General features: G+C 38.6%; 1 protein-coding gene across 4 annotated transcripts in view; it reads right to left on the bottom strand.

Annotated features, from left to right (window-relative positions):
• The window catches only part of LOC132355247 (uncharacterized), a 296,430-nt gene that overhangs the window by 130,054 nt on the left and 146,102 nt on the right, over positions 1 to 20,274 (bottom strand). The gene's annotated exons all lie outside the window — the stretch shown is intronic.

Below are 20,274 nucleotides of genomic sequence, written 5' to 3'. Positions count from 1 at the left end.
ACCTGACTATGAGGGGTTCAGCCTCACACGCAGGTCTAAGGAATTAGGACACGTATCTAACTGGTCAAATTTCACAAGGAGGAGAGTTGACGCAATTCTGACAGTAGTGTGGAGGATGAAGGAGGATAGGAAAGACCAGAGCCTGGAAATACTATGGAGGCTTTTTAAATGAGATACACTAGAGATGACAGTGACAGAAATGAACAAGAACGCAGAATGAAAGCAGGGTTCCAACACTGGTATAAAGAAAGGCCCAGGAGAGCACTGGGGAAGTTAGACAGTTTGACAGAATTCCCACTTACTTTGTGGTTATAGATTTTTATTTCCGTCTGGGGGGGAATTTTTTTCCTCTGAACCACATACCTCTCCAAGAAAAAGGACAGAACTTTTTAGATAAATCTTCCTGTTGACCTAATTTCTACATACAATTCTGCTTACCAAGGAACCTGAATTTTCTCAGTACCATACATATTTTAAGCAGGAACCAGAAAAATAATTTCTTAGTATCAAAAAGAATGTGACTGAAATTTTATCATAGCTATTGCCGAAGTGGGGGATGGGGAGCAGTGATAATTGTTTAAAGCTTACAATTTGGCTTCATTGTGTAGATGTTTTAAAAATAAGATCGCTGATCATCTCAATAGATGCAGAGAAAGCTTTCGACAAAATTCAACACCCATTTATGATAAAAGCCCTGCAGAAAGTAGGCATAGAGGGAACTTTCCTCAACATAATAAAGGCCATATATGACAAACCCACAGCCAACATTGTCCTCAATGGTGAAAAACTGAAACCATTTCCACTAAGATCAGGAACAAGACAAGGTTGCCCACTCTCACCACTATTATTCAACATAGTTTTGGAAGTGTTAGCCACAGCAATCAGAGAAGAAAAAGAAATAAAAGGAATCCAAATCGGAAAAGAAGAATTAAAGCTGTCACTGTTTGCAGATGACATGATACTATACATAGAGAATCCTAAAGATGCTACCAGAAAACTACTAGAGCTAATCAATGAATTTGGTAAAGTAGCAGGATACAAAATAAATGCACAGAAATCCCTTGCATTCCTATACACTAATGATGAAAAATCTGAAAGTGAAATTAAGAAAACACTCCCGTTTACCATTGCAACAAAAAGAATAAAATATCTAGGAATAAACCTACCTAAGGAGACAAAAGACCTGTATGCAGAAAATTATAGGACACTGATGAAAGAAATTAAAGATGATACAAATAGATGGAGAGATATACCATGTTCTTGGATTGGAAGAATCAACATTGTGAAAATGACTCTACTACCCAAAGCAATCTACAGATTCAATGCAACCCCTATCAAACTACCACTGGCATTTTTCACAGAACTAGAACAAAAAATTTCACAATTTGTATGGAGATACAAAAGACCCCGAATAGCCAAAGCAATCTTGAGAACGAAAAATGGAGCTGGAGGAATCAGGCTCCCTGACTTCAGACTATATTACAAAGCTACAGTAATCAAGACAGTTTGGTACTGGCACAAAAACAGAAACATAGATCAATGGAACAGGATAGAAAGCCCAGAGATAAACCCATGCACATATGGTCACCTTATCTTTGATAAAGAAGGCAAGCATATACAGTGGAGAAAAGACAGCCTCTTCAATAAGTGGTGCTGGGAAAATTGGACAGGTACATGTAAAAGTATGAAATTAGAACACTCCCTGACACCATACACAAAAATAAACTCAAAATGGATTAAAGACCTAAGTGTAAGGCCAGACACTATCAAACTGTTAGAGGAAAACATAGGCAGAACATTCTATGACATAAATCACAGCAAGATCCTTTTTGACCCAGCCCCTAGAGAAATGGAAATAAAAACACAAATAAACAAATGGGACCTAATGAAACTTAAAAGCTTTTGCACAGCAAAGGAAACCATAAACAAGACCAAAAGACAACCCTCAGAATGGGAGAAAATATTTGCAAATGAAGCAACTGACAAAGGATTAAGCTCTAAGATTTACAAGCAGCTCATGCAGCTCAATAACAAAAAAACAAACAACCCAATCCAAAAATGGGCAGAAGACCTAAATAGACATTTCTCCAAAGAAGATATACAGATGGCCAACAGACACATGAAAGAATGCTCAACATCATTAATCATTAGATAAATGCAAATCAAAACTACAATGAGGTATCATCTCACACTGGTCAGAATGGCCATCATCAAAAAATCCACAAACAATAAATGCTGGAGAGGGTGTGGAGAAAAGGGAACACTCTTGCACTGTCGGTGGGAATGTAAATTGATACGGCCACTATGGAGAACAGTATGGAGGTTCCTTAAAAAACTAAAAATAGAACTACCATATGACCCAGCAATCCCACTACTGGGCATATACCCTGAGAAAACCATAATTCAAAAAGAGTCATGTACCAAAATGTTCATTGCAGCTCTATTTACAATAGCCAGGACACGGAAGCAACCTAAGTGTCCATCATTGGATGAATGGATAAAGAAGATGTGGCACATATATACAATGGAATATTACTCAGCCATAAAAAGAAATGAAATGGAGGTATTTGTAATGAGGTGGATGGAGTTAGAGTCTGTCATACAGAGTGAAGTAAGTCAGAAAGAGAAAAACAAATACCGTATGCTAACACATATATATGGAATCTAAGGAAAAAAAAAAAAAAAAAGGTCATGAAGAACCTAGTGGCAAGACGGGAATAAAGACACAGACCTACTAGAGAATGGACTTGAGGATATGGGGAGGGGGAGGGGTGAGATGTGACAGGGTGAGAGAGTGTCATGGACATATATACACTACCAAATGTAAAATAGATAGCTAGTGGGAAGCAGCCGCATAGCACAGGGAGATCAGCTCGGTGCTTTGTGACCACCTAGAGGGGTGGGATAGGGAGGGTGGGAGGGAGGGAGCTGCAAGAGGGAAGAGATATGGGAACATATGTATATGTATAACTGATTCACTTTGTTATAAAGCAGAAACTAACACACCATTGTAAAGCAATTATACTCCAATAAAGATGTTTAAAAAAAAAAAATAAGATCGCTGAATATCAATTTATTCTTTTACAGTGGTGGATAGCCCTTTCTAATGAGGAGGCTGCTTTGGGGAATCTCTTTCCCCGGTGTGAGAATCCTAATTAGCAATAAGAAGCCTGCTTCATGAGAAGAGAATTTAAAAGGGGTAGAAAATAATTATAAGGAATATTTTACCTAGGCCACGATGAAGACTAATGAAATATCCTGCCTAGAGTAGGCATTTATTATCAAATTTTAATTAAACTCTGTAGAGTTAACCTATTGACCTCAAAAGCAATGGGCTACTGCTTTATTATTCTGTCTCCTAACTATTTAAATAATTGCTTATGTAGAGAGTTGAGAGTGGATTTCATTATCTAGGGGTCAACTACTCTGGGGTCCCTGATTAAAGCAGCAAGTATTCAGAGTCACAACTATGCTAGTTAATATTCTTCTTCATCTTCCTCACAGATTAAGTGATTCATAGACCTAGTTCCTTATATCTTACAAGAAAACCACACATGATCATCTATAAATACTTATAACACTCTTCGTATTTTCTTAAATTGATATGAGGGATCATTGAGATTTGGGAACTGTTTCTAAACTATTGATACTGGATAAGAGAATCTAAACAGGATACAAGCAAGGAGATAGCAGGAGGCTGTCTCCAAAGCCAAATTTAAATCAGGAAATATAGAGGTAGGTTAAGTCTGATTCCTCCCTGATAAGCAGCACTTAGACTAACTGTATTGGAAAGAAATTGAGACTGGGAGAAGACTGTGAAAAGTTACAAAGGGCAAGGGACATTTTCCCTAACTTACAGATGAACCTATTTAAAATATACACATAGGGAACTAGGCAGAGACGACCATGCCCTAGTGCTTTTGGTATCCAGCCACGTATCATTAAACTAATAAAATCTCCTAAGAATTTATATTAAGGCCAGTTTCTTTACCACTCTATGTTCTGAGGCCTTAAAGGCCATGCATGGTCACTTAAAGCAAACTCTGGGACCACTGACATACTGACACTTGGAAATACCATGAATCTTCTTCCCTCGACTCAATTCATAACTGTTCACATAACCAAGAGATAACAAGAACAGAAGAAATCTCAAAACATTACCTCCAAACATTACTCCAAAACATTACCTCCCCTTCTATCAATCTTATATCTAAATAGCTTCCTATTAGAGACTGAACACTTGGCATCTTGGAGGATGTTCACTTTAATCTCTTATTAAATTGAAAATATACTAATTTCAGCTAATACCCTAGCTAGAATTACTGGCTAATCAACTAAGAAAGTATCTAAAGAAAGAGGTCTCTTGAGATGTGCCTGAAGGAAGGCAACCCTGAGGGAGGGCAAGGGGGAGATAAGAAAATATGTCCACAAAGGCCATTTATTAACAATTTTGCTGAGGGGTGACTCAGAGCATTAAGACTTCCAGCATCCTTCCTCATGAGCCAAGGGATTATGCGAACCTCCACATCAGTGGTGTTCAAATGTAGCTAGCATGCATCAGAATCATCTGGAGGACTTGTTAAAACACAGATTTTTGGGTCCCACTTCCAGAGTTCCTAATTCAGTCGGTCTATGTTGGGGCCAAAGAATTTGCATTTCTAACAAGTTCCAGGTGATGCTGATGCTGCTGGTCCAGGGACTACATTCTGAAAACCACAGCTCTATATTATGACCAAGTATTTCACAAAGGAATTACATATGATGTACTATAGCCCCACATTAGAGATGACAATGACAGAAATTAATAAGAACGCAGAATGAAAGCAGGGTTCCAACAGTGGTATAAAGAAAGGCCCAGAAGAGCACTGAGGAAGTTAGACAGTTTCACAGCATTCAAGGAAGATGAGACTTTCATGCTTGCCAGCCAGTAATGGGACCCCACAAATGGTGCCAGTAAAGATGACATGGGGAAGAGAAAAACAAATACCGTACGCTAACACATATATATGGAATCTAAAAAAAAAAAAAAAAAAGAAAAGAAAATGGTCAGGAGAACCTAGGGGCAAGATGGGAATAAAGATGCAGACCTACTAGAGAATGGACTTGAGGATATGGGGAGGGTGAAGGGTAAGCTGGGACAAAGTGAGACAGTGGCATGGACATATATACACTACCAAATGTAAAATAGATAGCTAGCGGGAAGCAGCCGCATAGCATAGGGAGATCGGCTCGGTGCTTTGTGACCACTTACAGGGGTGGGATAGGGAGGGTGGGAGGGAGGGAGATGCAAGAGGGAAGAGATATGGGGACATATGTATACGTATAACTGACTCACTTTGTTATAAAGCAAAAACTGACACACCATTGTAAAGCAATTATACTCTAATAAAGATGTGAAAAAAACAAAAAACAAAAAACAAAAATACCTGGTTAACTCAGATATGGCTTCACTCAGTGTTTTTTTTTTTAATGTTCTATATAGATAATTTGGAAAATACAGAAAAATAAAAAAATATTTCCTAATCCAATTTCTCAGAAATAACTTGGATTCCATCCAAGTTACTTACAGATTTTAAAAGTACTGGATTCCATACAGTACTGGATTCCACCCAGTACTTTTAAAATCTATAAATAGATTTATAAAATTAAAAACATATTGTAGGGCTTCCCTGGTGGCGCAGTGGTTGAGAATCTGCCTGCCAAGGCAGGGGACACGGGTTCGAGCCCTGGTCTGGGAAGATCCCACATGCCGCGGAGCAACTAGGCCCGTGAGCCACAACTACTGAGCTTGCGCGTCTGGAGCCTGTGCTCCGCAACAAGAGAGGCCGCGATAGTGAGAGGCCCGCGCACCACGATGAAGAGTGGCCCTCGCTTGCTGCAAATGGAGAAAGCCCTCGCGCAGAAACGAAGACCCAACACAGCCAAAAATAATAAATAAATAAATAAATAAATTAAAAAAAACATATTGTATATATGTATATAATTGTGTATATGTTTATATAAGTATGAAGTAAGGTGTGAAGGAAACTGACCAAATTGTTAACACTGACTATATTAATTGGGTCATGGGGTGATACTATCTGACTTACTACAACATGTGATGTGACTTACTACAGCGAGCATGCATTATAGTAGAAAGAAAAAAGAAAATAAATAAAGAATGTTATATGCTGTGTTTTTCAGTTAAGACTGTGTTGTGAACATGTATCCATGCTAAATATTTTTCAAAATTAAAAAAAAAAAAAAAATGACATGGGGATCCCTGACTCTCAACCACCAGGCAACAAAAAGGCACCTCTTGTCCTTCTCACTGTCAGAGGAGGCCTAGTAGAAAGTCAGCATTTTCACCATTGCCCAGTGGTAATGAGGCCACCACCTCCCAACTGTGGGGTCAGAGGAGAACACATGGGAGCCACCCATCCCCACCCAGGCATAATAAGGAGACTTCCTTCTCAGGTGTGAACAGAAGGAATCCTGGACTTGTAACTGGAAGTACTGAAGTGCCACCACCCCCCTTACCTTGACAGAACAATGTCACAGGAAACCAGATAAAAGGTTTAAATAGGATCCAAAATCTCAGAACGTAATACAAAAATGTCCAGGCTTCAGCTGAAGATCACTCACCATTCAAGAAGATCTCGCACTGAATGAAAAAGGATAACTGAATGGAAAAAGCCAAAATCAAGATGATAGAGATATCAGAATTATCTGACAAAGATTTTAAAAAGCATCTACAATAAAAATGCTTCAAGGAGCAATTATGAACCTGCTTAAAACAAATGTAAAAATATAAAGTCTCAGCAAAGAAACAGAAGATCTAAAAATAACAAATGGAAATTTTAGAAATGAAAAATAAATAACAAATTTTTAAAACTCAATAAATGGGCTCTATGGAAAAATGGAGGGGACAGAGGAAAAGAATCAGTGAACTGGAATATAGAGCAGAAATAACCCAATCTAAACAACCGAAAGAAAATGGATAGGAAAAATGTACAGAGCCTAAGGGCTCTGTGGCTCCATAACAAAAAAATATAACATTCATGTTATCAGAGTCCTAGATAAAGAGAAGGAAGAGAGTGAAAAAGTACTCCGAGAAATAATGGCTGAAAAGTTCTAAATTTGGCAAGAGACATAACTTACAGATTTAATAAGGAGTTTATCTAAATAGGATAAACTCAGAGAATCCACAGCAAGACATATCATAAACTTCTGAATACTAAAAGCAAAGAAAAATATCTGGAAGCAGCCAGAGATAGAATTTATTCAAATAATCGAGAATTTCTCACCAGAAACCGGGGAGGCCAGAAAGAAGTGATAGGATATTTTTCAGGTGCTGAAAGAAAAGAACTGTCAACTCAGAATTTTGTGCCCAGGAAAAAAAATATGCTTCAGGAATGAAAGGAAAATCAAGGCATTCTCAGATGAGTGAAAACTAAGAAAATTGTCATCAGCATACCTACCCTAGAAGAATGGCTAAAGAAAGTCCTCTAAATAGAAAGGAAACAATAAAGGAAGAAACCCTGGAACATCAAAAAGGAAAGAACACAGAAATCAAAAATAGTAGTAGATACAACAGGCTTTCTCTTCTTAAGTTTTCTAAGTTATGTCTAATGATTGAAGCAAAAATTATATCACTGTCTGATGTGGCTATAAATGTATATAAGAGGAAATATTTAAGACAATTGTATCAATAAATAGGGGAGAGTAAAGGGACTTATAGGGAGGTAAAGTTTCTATATTTCACTTGAACTGGTAACATGACAACAAAAGAAGACAATGGTAAGTTTTCTATATACATACCTAAAGCAACTACAAAAATGACATGCAAAGAAATACACACCTACACTCACACACACACACACACACACACACAAATACTATAGGAAGGACCAATTTCTGGCAAGACAGCCTGAGGAGTCCCACTGACCCTTCGCCCAGTGAAACTGGTGAAAATTACTTTAAAAACAACAATACTGAAAGCCTTTGGAAATGGTCCTAAGGGAAAACAGCAAATGAAGAAATGTCTATCAAGGAAATCTCTAAAAATTCTGTAAGAAAGGTAAGGGTCTGTGATTTTTTTTTTTTTTTCTTGCCGCGCGGCATGTGGGATCTTAGTTCCCTGACCCCTGCATTGGAGGTGTGGAGTCTTAACCACTGGACCACCAGGGAAGTCCCTAAGGGTCTGCGATATTTGAATCAAGATCACTTCCTCTCTTCCACCCTCCCAGCTCAGAGAAACAGGGACTCCACTCCCAATTACTAAAGCCAAGAACACAGGCTGCTCCCAGATAGAGCACTTTCTTCCCAGGAAGGACAAGACATCAGTATTTCTCATTCTCCCTCCAGCTACCTGTTTCTGAGGCTAAGTCCTTGGAAAGTGCAGTCATGAGGTGGGGGCTCTCTCCTTCCCAGCCATCCCTCATGGAATAAAGGCTCTTTCATGGATCCAGTGTGCTTAGAGCACTGAGGCCCTGATTAAACCTACATCTGCTTTCTAAGGTGCTGGTTCCACTCCAAGAGGGATAAACCAAGAGGACCTCAGGTACCAGCAAGTGCTCAGCTCCTAGAGTAGGAGTGTCACTAGGAGAGAAGTTTACAGTTGTGCCTACCACCAGCTCCAAAGCCTTGGCTCAGAGACTTTGCCTGAGGGGAGAAGCAGGTCATTAAACAGAGAGCTCCTAATATTTACCCAAAGGAACTGATTTCATTTGCAAAAGAGGGAAGAGAAGTTCAAGCCTAACTTCACTCTCAAGGACAGCAGAAGTTGTGAAAGGAAATTGGGAAAGATGCATGATACAGGTTAACCTGTAGGCCAGCTAGCATTCAGGAGAAACTATGGAATACTACAGTTAGGAGGAGTCCTACAGGTGTAAGAACAAATATCAAACACTGACCTCAGAAGCTATTTTTTTAAAGGAGCCAGGGTTTTATTGGATTAATCTGTAGAATAATCTACGCCCAAGGGCATTATTAAAAACAATAAAGTAATCAGCCAGAAATTAGTGGAGTTTAACAGCCAGATGTGGTCAGGAAAAGAGAGAAAAAGAGCTTTATCAAAACCACTGCCATCCTAAGGTGACTGCAGGCATACCAAAACTGCACTTCTAAGGGGAGTAACATCAGAGGTTTAAGCCTATGGGTAGGAAATAAACTTCATTAAAATAAGCCAGCCAGTTAAAAACAAATAAATAAGCAAATAAAACTAACATGCCCTGAGAATGGTGGCAGTACCCAGAGTTGCTACAACATATTATCTAAAATGTCTAGTTTCCAACAAAAAATTATGAGGCATACAAAGAAACAATTATGACCTGTACACTGAAAAAAGAAGGTGACACGAACTGCCAGTGACAGTAACCAGACGTTGGATTTAACATAAAAGACATGAAAAGAGCAATTATAAACATGTTCACAGAGATAAAAGAAATCATGATAAAAGGAAGTAAAGGAAGGCATGATGACAATTTCCCATCAAATAGAAACTATCGATAAAAAGATAGACATTATTGGGACTTCCCTGGTGGTCCAGTGGATAAGACTCCAACTCCACGTTCTCAATGCAGGGGGCCCGGGTTCGATCCCTGGTCTGGGAACTAGATCCCACATGCATGCCGCAACTAAGATTCCCTTGCTTCAACTAAGAGTCCACATGCTGCAACTAAGAAGCTTGCATGCTGCAACTAAAACCCAGTGCAGGGGCTTCCCTTGTGGCGCAGTGGTTAAGAATCCTCCTGCCAATGCAGGGGACATGGGTTCAAGCCCTGGTCCAGGAAGATCCCACATGCCGTGGAGCAACTAAGCCCACGTGCCACAACTACTGAGCCTGTGCTCCAGAACTTGCAAGCCACAGCTCCTTAAGCCCGGGCGCCTAGAGCCCGTGTTCCGCAACAAGAGAAGCCACCGCAGTGAGAAGCCCGTGCACCGCAACAAAGAGTAGCCCGCGCACTGCAACAAAGAGTAGCCCTCGCTCACTGCAACTAGAGAAAGCCCGCGCACAGCAACAAAGACCCAACACAGCCAAAAATAAATAAATTAAATAAATAAATTAAAAAAAAAAACCCGGTGCAGTCAAAATATAAATAAATAAATAAATTTTTTTTTTAAAGATAGAAATTATTTTAAAGGAACCAAATAGAATTCTGGAATTGAAAAGCACAATAACAAATAAAAATTCATTAGAGGGGCTTAACAGTATATTTGAACAGAAAGAAAGAATAAGCAAGCTTGAAGGCAGAGTGATAGAGACTATGCAAACCAAAGAACAGAGGAGAAAAAAATGGGAAAAAAAAAAACCCAGAGAACCTCAGAGAAACATGAAAAACCATTAAACACACCAGTATATGTGTAATGGGAGTACCAGAAAGAGAGGAGAGAGAAAAAGACAACCTACCAAATGAAAGAAGATATTTGCAAATCATATGTCCATTAATGGGTTAATATCCAAAATACATAAAGAATTCATATAACTCAACAACCAAAAAATAAACAACCTGATTAAAAAATAGGCAGAGGAGTTAACTAGACATTTTTTCCAAAGATGATATACAGATGGCCAACAGGCACATGAAAAGATTTTCAACATCACTAATTATCAGGGAAATGCAAATCAAAACGACAATGAGACATCACCTTAAGCCTGTTAGAATGGCTATTATCAAAAAGGCAAGAAGTAACAACTGTTGGTGAAGATGTAAAGAAAAGGGAACCCTCATGCACTGCTGATGGGAATGTAAATTGGTGTAGCCACTATGGAAAACAGTATGGAGATTCCTCAAAAAGTTAAGAATAGAACTACCATATGATCCAGCTATCCCACTTCTGGGTATTTATTCAGAGATTATGAAAACATTAATTAAAAAAGATATATGCACTCCTATGTTCATCACAGCATTATTTACAACAGCCAAGATATGAAAACGACCTAAGTGTCCACTGATGGATGAATGGATAAAGAAGATGTGGTATACATAGAATACTACTCAGCCATAAAAAAGGTGAAATCTTGTCATATACAACAACATGGATGGACCTTGAGCGTATTATGCTAAATGAAATAAATCAGATGGAAAAAGACAAATACTGTATGATTTCACTAATATGTGGACTAAACAAACAAAACAAAACAAAATAAACAAAAGCAAACACAGATACAGAGAACAGAGTAGAGTAGTGGTTACCAGAGGAGAAGGGGGTTGGGGGAGGGAAAAACGGGTAAAGGGGGTCAACTATATGGTGACTAGATAGAAACTAAATCTTTGGTGGTGAGCACACCATAGTGCATACAGAAGTTGAAATGTAATACTGTACACATAAAAGTTATATAATGTTATAAACCAATAAAAAAGCAAACAGTCCAATAAAAATGGGCAAAAGACTTTCACAGACACTTTCAAAAAAAAGATATGTGAAGGTCCAATAACCAAATTAAAAGATGCTCAGTATCACTGGTCTAGAGGATACAGATTAAAACCACAAGGAGCTTCCACTACACGTCCATAAGAATGGCTAAAATTATAAAGACTGACAATGATAAATGTTGACAAGAATGCTGAGCAACTACATTTCTCATATATTGCTAGTGAGGATGTAAAATGGTTCAAGTATTTTTTAATTGTTTGGCCATTTCTTTTAAATTAAATACATACTTTTACACCTTTTGATATAGCTATTTCACTCCTGGGATTTAACCAAAAGAAATAAAAGATATGTCCACAGAAAGAAAGAATATTCATTGGCAAGAGAATAGGTGAAAAAAATATGGTAAATCCTCACGATGGAAAACTACTCACCAATAAAAAGAAATGAACTACATGGAAGAACACAGATGTATCTAAACAACATTCCTCTTTGGCATGAGGCATGAAAAGAGAGTAGTTGTTTCCTTTGGTTGAAGATAACTACAGTCTCATATCAGAAAGGTAGAGATGCTGGAAGTGGCTATAATTCCTCTGCTTTTCCTCACTCAAGAGAAAGATAGAGAAATCCTTAGGGCAAAGAGAGTCTTGGGAATTGTAAACTAATTTTTGGCAAGGGCTCTCACAGCAGAAGGATCATCAGATACAGTAACCTAATGCTGACTCTGGGCTTAACTGTAAGCACATACCAGCGAGAAGAGCAAGGACAAGGGATATAAGCCAGACCCTGGAAGAGCTTTTGCTCTAAGTTAAAAGAAATGACTTGTCCCACAAGAATTATATAAGAGATATCTGCAGACTTCCCTGGTGGCGCAGTGGTTAGGAATCCGCCTGCCAGTGGAGGGGACACGGGTTCAAGCCTCGGTCCGGGAGGATCCCACACGCTGTGGAGCAGCTGAGCCCATGCTGCGCAACGAGAGAAGCCACCGCAATGGGAAGGCTGCACACCGCAACCAAGAGTAGCCCCCGCTTGCCGCAACTAGAGAAAGCCCACATGCAGCAACAAAGACCCAACACAGCCAAAAATGAATAAATAAATGAATAAATTTTAAAAAAAAGAGAGAGATCTGCATTGGAGAAAGATTGGAATATATCAATAAATAAGCTTTAGCAAAATACAGCTCATAGTTTAGTTTTCTTATATATATCGCCCATTAAAACTCTTTACTTAATTGTTTGTCATTTTAAATAAGGTTTTCCATTTTCAGGGCTGTATCTCAAAGAAAACAAGTGGAAAATACATTATGTTGATCCAAATCTCAGATTAAAGTGTTAGGTTTCAACCACTCACCACAGAACCAGAGCACCACCACTCAACAGGTGGCCACTTAATTTATTACAAAGTAACTGAAAGGACATTTAAGTTGTTTCTAAAGTTTTGCTATTAGAAGAAATGCTAGATGCATAACCTTGGCATACCTCTTGTCCCCCTGTGCTTCCATAGGAAAGAGAGTAAGAGGGAAATTATTGCAATTTTAAATTTCAAAAGATGTAAAAAATCGCCCTGGAATTTTACACCCTTATCCACAGGATATGACAGCATCCACTCCCCCACACCATCATTTGCTACTATCAATTTTGATGACATATTTAAGATCATTGAAAAATCAAAATGGAGTAACCATGGTTAAGGCATCCAAAATGGAGCCAGGTAGACAGTGTGGATGTGGTTTCAGACACATTCCTACAAAAGAACCTGAATTTTCTCTGAACTGTATCAAACTCAAGGACACCAACAGGCGTTTTCAAAACAATACCTGCTGGCAGCTACTAGCTACAACCTTAGAGTTTCAAAGTACTCTCCCCACCATGTAATCATTTCAGACCCCAACCAATCCTTGCTTAACAAGCACCTTACTTCTTACCTCTCCAATCCTACTTCCTGACAAACAATTTATGCGACCTTGTGGGGGTTTTGCCTACATGCCTGCCCCATTGTGTAGTCCAGCGGAACACAGTTCAAGTGCTTCTTGGATTTGTGTCTCCCGGGCTACAGCCCTAGTAAACCCCAAGATAATGCCTCCTTATTTCAATCAAGTCTCCATTTCTGAAATTTTGGTTAACAGTTTTTGGTTTTGGTTTTGTTCAACCTGATAGGTGAAATATACCAGCTGTTATTTGGTTTTACACCCCCTGAGGTTGAATATTTTCAAGTTTATTGACCACTTGTATTGCCTCTTCCATTAATTGTCTATTTGTATCTTTTGGCTATTTTTTCTATTTGCTTGTCTCTCCCTTTCCTCTTGATTTTTATGGTTTTGCTTTGTTTCCATGCTTAAGACTTCAATTCATTTAGAACTTATTTTTATAAATGGTGTCAGGCAAGGACCTAATTTAAGTTTTTTTTAAAGTTTCAATGCCATTTATTGAATAGTCCTTTCTTTCCCTCCTAGTGATTTGAAATGCCACCTTTTCATATACTAAATTTCTATACATGCAAGAACCAATTTTTGGACTATATTATGTTCTACTGATCCACTTGTCTTCACCTACACTAACTTCACACTGTTTTCATCACCACATTTCTAAAATATGTTTGATGTCAGGTAGGGTGGCTTGCTACTTCATCGTCTGGTAAAAGTTTATTATTCCTGGAAACTTTCGTTCTTTTACTATGAACTCTAATATTGCAATTTGCCATTGAATTATAGCTCTATCCTTCGCCTATTACTTCTAAGTCTGTTCCCTTTCCACTGAGAAACATTACCCTAATCTCAGGAAATTCAGTTTAGTTTTCGTTGTCTTGGGGTAGGATAAATTTAAAGGATTCCTAAACATCTAAAATTATTTCTATTTCACCAGCAGCAAGCACAGTCAAGTCTACAATTCCCCACTCCCCACCTCTTTTCTTTTCCAAGAGCTACTGGCTTAGTTTAGGTTCTTAGCTCTTTCCTAAAATAGTACAACAACTGCAGAGGTTCCTTATCTCTGTTGCACTCCTCTAATCCATCTTCCATGATGCTACCACAACTGTGTTTAAAATGCAAGTCTTATAACATCAGTTCCTTGTTTAAAAGACTCCAGTGATATCCCATGACCCATGGTGATAGAGCCCTATCTTTTACATGGTTTTAAATAGAGTGGTAATAGCCAATATTTATCAAATACTTTCTACAATGCCAGATACTATGCTAGATGCTTTACATGTATTTCTCACTGATCCTGTGAGGATTAATTATATTTCTCATTAATCCTGTGAGGTGGTGGGAAATTATTATAATTTTCCTTTAACAGATGAACAAACTGAAACTTACAGAGGTTAGGTGACTTGCCTAAAATCATACAAAAATAACGTCTGGCTAGTTACATGGATATTTAAAACACTGTGCACACCATAAAATGCACACCAGCCAGTTTGCTGCCTCTAAAACTTACCTATTAAAAGAAGTTTGCATAATGAATTTTTAAAGTAGCTACTTGATTTTTTAAAGTTAGACGTAAAATAAAGTACTCAGAAAGGCTGAAAATAAAGGTATGGGAAAAGATAATCCATATATATGCTACGCAAAAGTAAAAGCAACACAGTATAGCGAAGTATTAGCAAAGACACAACTCAAAGCAAAATAATACTAAAAGCAGCAGGGGGCTTCCCTGGTGGCGCAGTGGTTGGGAGTCTGCCTGCCAATGCAGGGGACACGGGTTCGAGCCCTGGTCTGGGAGGATCCAACATGCCGCGGAGCGGCTGGGCCCGTGAGCCACGACTACTGAGCCTGCGCGTCTGGAGCCCGTGCTCCGCAACGGGAGAGGCCACAACGGTGAGAGGCCCGCGCACCATGATGAAGAGTGGACCCCGCTCGCTGGAACTGGAGAGGGCCCTCGCACAGAAACAAAGACCCAACACACTCAGAAATAAATAAATAAATTAAAAAAAAAAAAAGCAGCAGGGATAGTTCATATTTCATTTTTAAAAGGTACAATCTACCAGAAAGATAAAATTATTGTAAATTTCTCTGGAGTTGGCAACTATCTTTGAATTACACAAACAAAAATCTGAACAATCTGAGAATAATCAGAGTGGAATATTTTAACTTACACCTATTAGAAAAATCACAGATCAAGCAGACAAAACTAAAATATAGATGATTTGAAAAACAAATAATAAGCTGAATTGTAAAGATAAATAAAATTTTGTAGCCAACAATGAGGGAACATAAATGCTTTTCAAATATCTAATGTACACATTCTCAGTGGAGGTGACATCACTCCTTAGAAAGTAAAAATTAGTACTTAAGGGAGCAAAAATGTCTTAGTATTATAATAGTCTGTGCCACTCCTCTCCCCCAGGAAAAAAGATCAACCCTATCTGAAAAAAACCTTACTGCTTAATCTCTTTTGTTATGGAGAAATTAAAGTTTAAATTTAAATCCATTTTATTAAAATCTTATTACTTAGTATTCATTTCTTGAAGAGAAATTGAACTTAATAAATTTAATTTAATTTTTCTCTTCAGTGGGCAGTTATGAAAAAAAAGGTTAAAAACACTGATCTAAAACATTCACAAAAATTGAGTCATGTAGGGGGAGAAAAAGAATATAACTATATTTGCTTATACATGCATAAAATACCTCTTAAGGGCATACAAGAATCTGATAACTGTTGTTGACTCTGGGGAGGAAAACTCAGTAGTTTTCTCATACTAAATAGTTTCAATTTTAAAACAAGAAAAGTCATTAAGTATTTTCAGCAAAGAGACTAAGGTAATTTAGTAAGGAAAGGATAGTCTTTCATCAAATGGTACTAAAACAACTGGACATCTATACATAAAAGTAAATGAACCTAGACCCTTACTTCACACCAGACCCAAAAATTAACTTGAAATGGTATATAAACCTAAATGTAAGCGCTATTAATATAAAATACATACAAAAGAACATACAAGAAAAATATTGTGACTCTGCATTAGGAAATATTTGTAAGATATGACACAAAAAGCATGATGTATAAGAGAAAATATTGATAAATTGGACTTCATCAAAATTTAAAACTTTTGCTCTTCAAAAGGCACCCTTAAGAAAATGAAGGGACTTCCCTGGTGGCACAGTGGATAAGACTGCGCTCCCAATGCAGGGGGCCCAGGTTCGATCCCTGGTCAGAGAACTAGATCCCATATGCATGCCGCAACTAAGACTTCACATGCCACAACTAAGGAGCCCGCCTGCCGCAACTAAGACCAGATGCAAATAAATAAATAAATAAATAGAGGATTAACCAAGATGGCGGAGTAGAAGGACGTGCTCTCACTCCCTCTTGCGAGAGCACCAGAATCACAACTGGCTGCTGGACAATCATTGACAGGAAGACCCTGGACTTCACCAAGGAGGATACCCCACGTTCAAGGACAGAGGAGAAGCCACAGTGAGACGGTAGGAGGGGCGCAATCAGAGTAAATCAAATCCCATAACTGCTGGGTGGGTGACTCACAGACTGGCGAACACTTATACCACAGAAGTCCACCCACTGGAGTGAAGGTTCTGAGCCCCACGTCAGGCTTCCCAACCTGGGGGTCCGGCAACGGGAGGAGGAATTCCTACAGAATCAGACTTTGAAGCCTAGTGGGAATTGATTGCAGGACTTTGACAGGACTGGGGGAAACAGAGACCCCACTCTTGGAGGGCACACACAAAGTAGTGTGCACATCGGGACCCAGGGGAAGGAGCAGTGACCCTGGGGGAGACTGAACCAGACCTACCTGCTGGTGTTGGGGGGTCTCCTGCAGAGGCGGGGGGTGGCTCTGTTTCACCGTGGGGACAAGGACACTGGCAGCAGAGGTTCTCAGAAGTGCTCCTTGGCGTGAGCCCTCCCAGAGTCTGCCATTAACCCCACCAAAGAGCCCAGGTAGGCTCCAGTGTTGGGTTGCCTCAGGCAAAACAACCAACAGGGAGGGAACCCAGCCCCACCCATCAACACTCAAGTGGATTAAAGTTTTACGGAGCTCTGACCGCCACAGCAACAGTCAGCTCTACCCACCACCAGAGCCTCCCATCAAGCCTCTTAGATAGCCTCAACCACCAGGGGGCAGACAGCAGAAGCAAGAAAAACTACAATCCTGCAGCCTGTGGACCAAAAACCACAGTTACAGAAAGAGAGACAAGATGAAAAGTCAGAGGGCTATGTACCAGATGAAGGAACAAGAAAAAACCCCAGAAAAACAACTAAATGAAGTGGAGATAGGCAACCTTCCAGAAAAAGAATTCAGAATAATGATAGTGAAGATGATCCAGGACCTCGGAATAAGAATGGAGGCAAAGATTAAGAAGATGCAAGAAATGATTAACAAAGACCTAGAAGAATTAAAGAACAAACAAACAGAGATGACCAATACAATAACTGAAATGAAAACTACACTAGAAGGAATCAATAGCAGAATAACTGAGGCAGAAGAACGGATAAGTGACCTGGAAGACAGAATGGTGGAATTCACTGCTGTGGAACAGACTAAAGAAAAAAGAATGAAAAGGAATGAAGACAGCCTACGAGACCTCTGGGACAACATTAAACGCAACAACATTCGCATTATAGGGGTCCCAGAAGGAGAAGAGAGAGAGAAAGGACCAGAGAAAATATTTGAAGAGATTATAGTCGAAAACTTCACTAACATTGGAAAGGAAATAGCCACCCAAGTCCAGGAAGCGCAGAGAGTCCCATACAGGATAAACCCAAGGAGAAACACGCTGAGACACATAGTAATCAAAGTGGCAAAAATTAAAGACAAAGAAAAATTATTGAAAGCAGCAAGGGAAAAATGACAAATAACATACAAGGGAACTCCCATAAGGTTAACAGCTGATTTCTCAACAGAAACTCTGCAAGCCAGAAGGGAGTGGCATGATATACTTAAAGTGATGAAAGGGAAGAACCTACAACCAAGATTACTCTACCTGGCAAGGATCTCATTTAGATTTGATGGAGAAATCAAAAGCTTTACAGACAAGCAAAAGCTAAGAGAATTCAGCACCACCAAACCAGCTCTACAACAAATGCTAAAGGAACTTCTCTAAGTGGGAAACACAAGAGAAGAAAAGGACCTACAAAAACAAACCCAAAACAATTAAGAAAATGGTCATAGGAACATACATATCGATAATTACCTTAAACGTGAATGGATTAAATGCCCCAACCAAAAGACATAGACTGGCTGAATGGATACAAAAACAAGACCCATATATATGCTGTCTACAAGAGACCCACTTTAGACCTAGGAACACATACAGACTGAAAGTGAGGGGATGGAAAAAGATATTCCATGCAAATGGAAATCAAAAGAAAGCTGGAGTAGCTATACTCATATCAGATAAAATAGACTTTAAAATAAAGAATGTTACAAGAGACAAGGAAGGACACTACATAATGATCAAGGGATCAATCCAAGAAGAATATATAACAATTATAAATATATATGCACCCAACATAGGAGCACCTCAATCCATAAGGCAACTGCTAACAGCTATAAAAGAGGAAATCGACAGTAACACAATAATAGTGGGGGACTTTAACACCTCACTTACACCAATGGACAGATCATCCAAAATGAAAATAAATAAGGAAACAGAAGCTTTAAATGACACAATAGACCAGATAGATGTAATTGATATTTATAGGACATTCCATCCAAAAACAGCAGATTACACGTTCTTCTCAAGTGCGCACGGAACATTCTCCAGGATAGATCACATCTTGGGTCACAAATCGAGCTTCGGTAAATTTAAGAAAATTGAAATCATGTCAAGCATCTTTTCTGACCACAACACTATGAGATTAGAAATGAATTACAGGGAAAAAAACGTAAAAAAGACAAACACATGGAGGCTAAACAATACACTACTAAATAACCAAGAGATCACTGAAGAAATCAAACAGGAAATCAAAAAATACCTAGAGACAAATGACAATGAAAACACGACGACCCAAAACCTATGGGATGCAGCAAAAGCAGTTCTAAGAGGGAAGTTTATAGCTATACAAGCCTACCTAAAGAAACAAGAAAAATCTCAAGTAAACAATCTAACCTTACACCTAAAGAAACTAGAGAAAGAAGAACAAACAAAACCCAAAGTTAGCAGAAGGAAAGAAATCATAAAGATCAGAGCAGAAATAAATGAAATAGAAACAAAGAAAACAATAACAAAGATCAATAAAACTAAAAGTTGGTTCTTTGAGAAGATAAACAAAATTGATAAGCCATTAGCCAGACTCATCAAGAAAAAGAGGGAGAGGACCCAAATCAATAAAATCAGAAATGAAAAAGGAGAAGTTACAACAGACACCGCAGAAATACAAAGCATCCTAAGAGACTACTACAAGCAACTTTATGCCAATAAAATGGACAACCTGGAAGAAATGGACAAATTTTTAGAAAGGTATAATCTTCCAAGACTGAACCAGGAAGAAACAGAAAATATGAACAGACCAATCACAAGCAATGAAATTGAAACTGTGATTTAAAATCTTCCAACAAACAAAAGTCCAGGACCAGATGGTTTCACAGGTGAATTCTATCAAACATTTAGAGAAGAGCTAACACCTATCCTTCTCAAACTCTTCCAAAAAATTGCAGAGGAAGGAACACTCCCAAACTCATTCTATGAGGCCACCATCACCCTGATACCAAAACCAGACAAAGACACTACAAAAAAAGAAAATTACAGACCAATATCACTGATGAATATAGATGCAAAAATCCTCAACAAAATACTAGCAAACAGAATCCAACAACACATTAAAAGGATCATACACCACGATCAAGTGGGATTTATCCCAGGGATGCAAGGATTCTTCAATATACGCAAATCAATCAATGTGATACACCATATTAACAAATTGAAGAATAAAAACCATATGATCATCTCAATAGATGCAGAAA

The sequence above is a fragment of the Balaenoptera ricei genome, chromosome 20 (assembly GCF_028023285.1).
Source record: "Balaenoptera ricei isolate mBalRic1 chromosome 20, mBalRic1.hap2, whole genome shotgun sequence".
Taxonomy (NCBI): Eukaryota; Metazoa; Chordata; class Mammalia; order Artiodactyla; family Balaenopteridae; genus Balaenoptera; species Balaenoptera ricei.
This window is presented reverse-complemented; position numbering and strand designations above follow the sequence as displayed.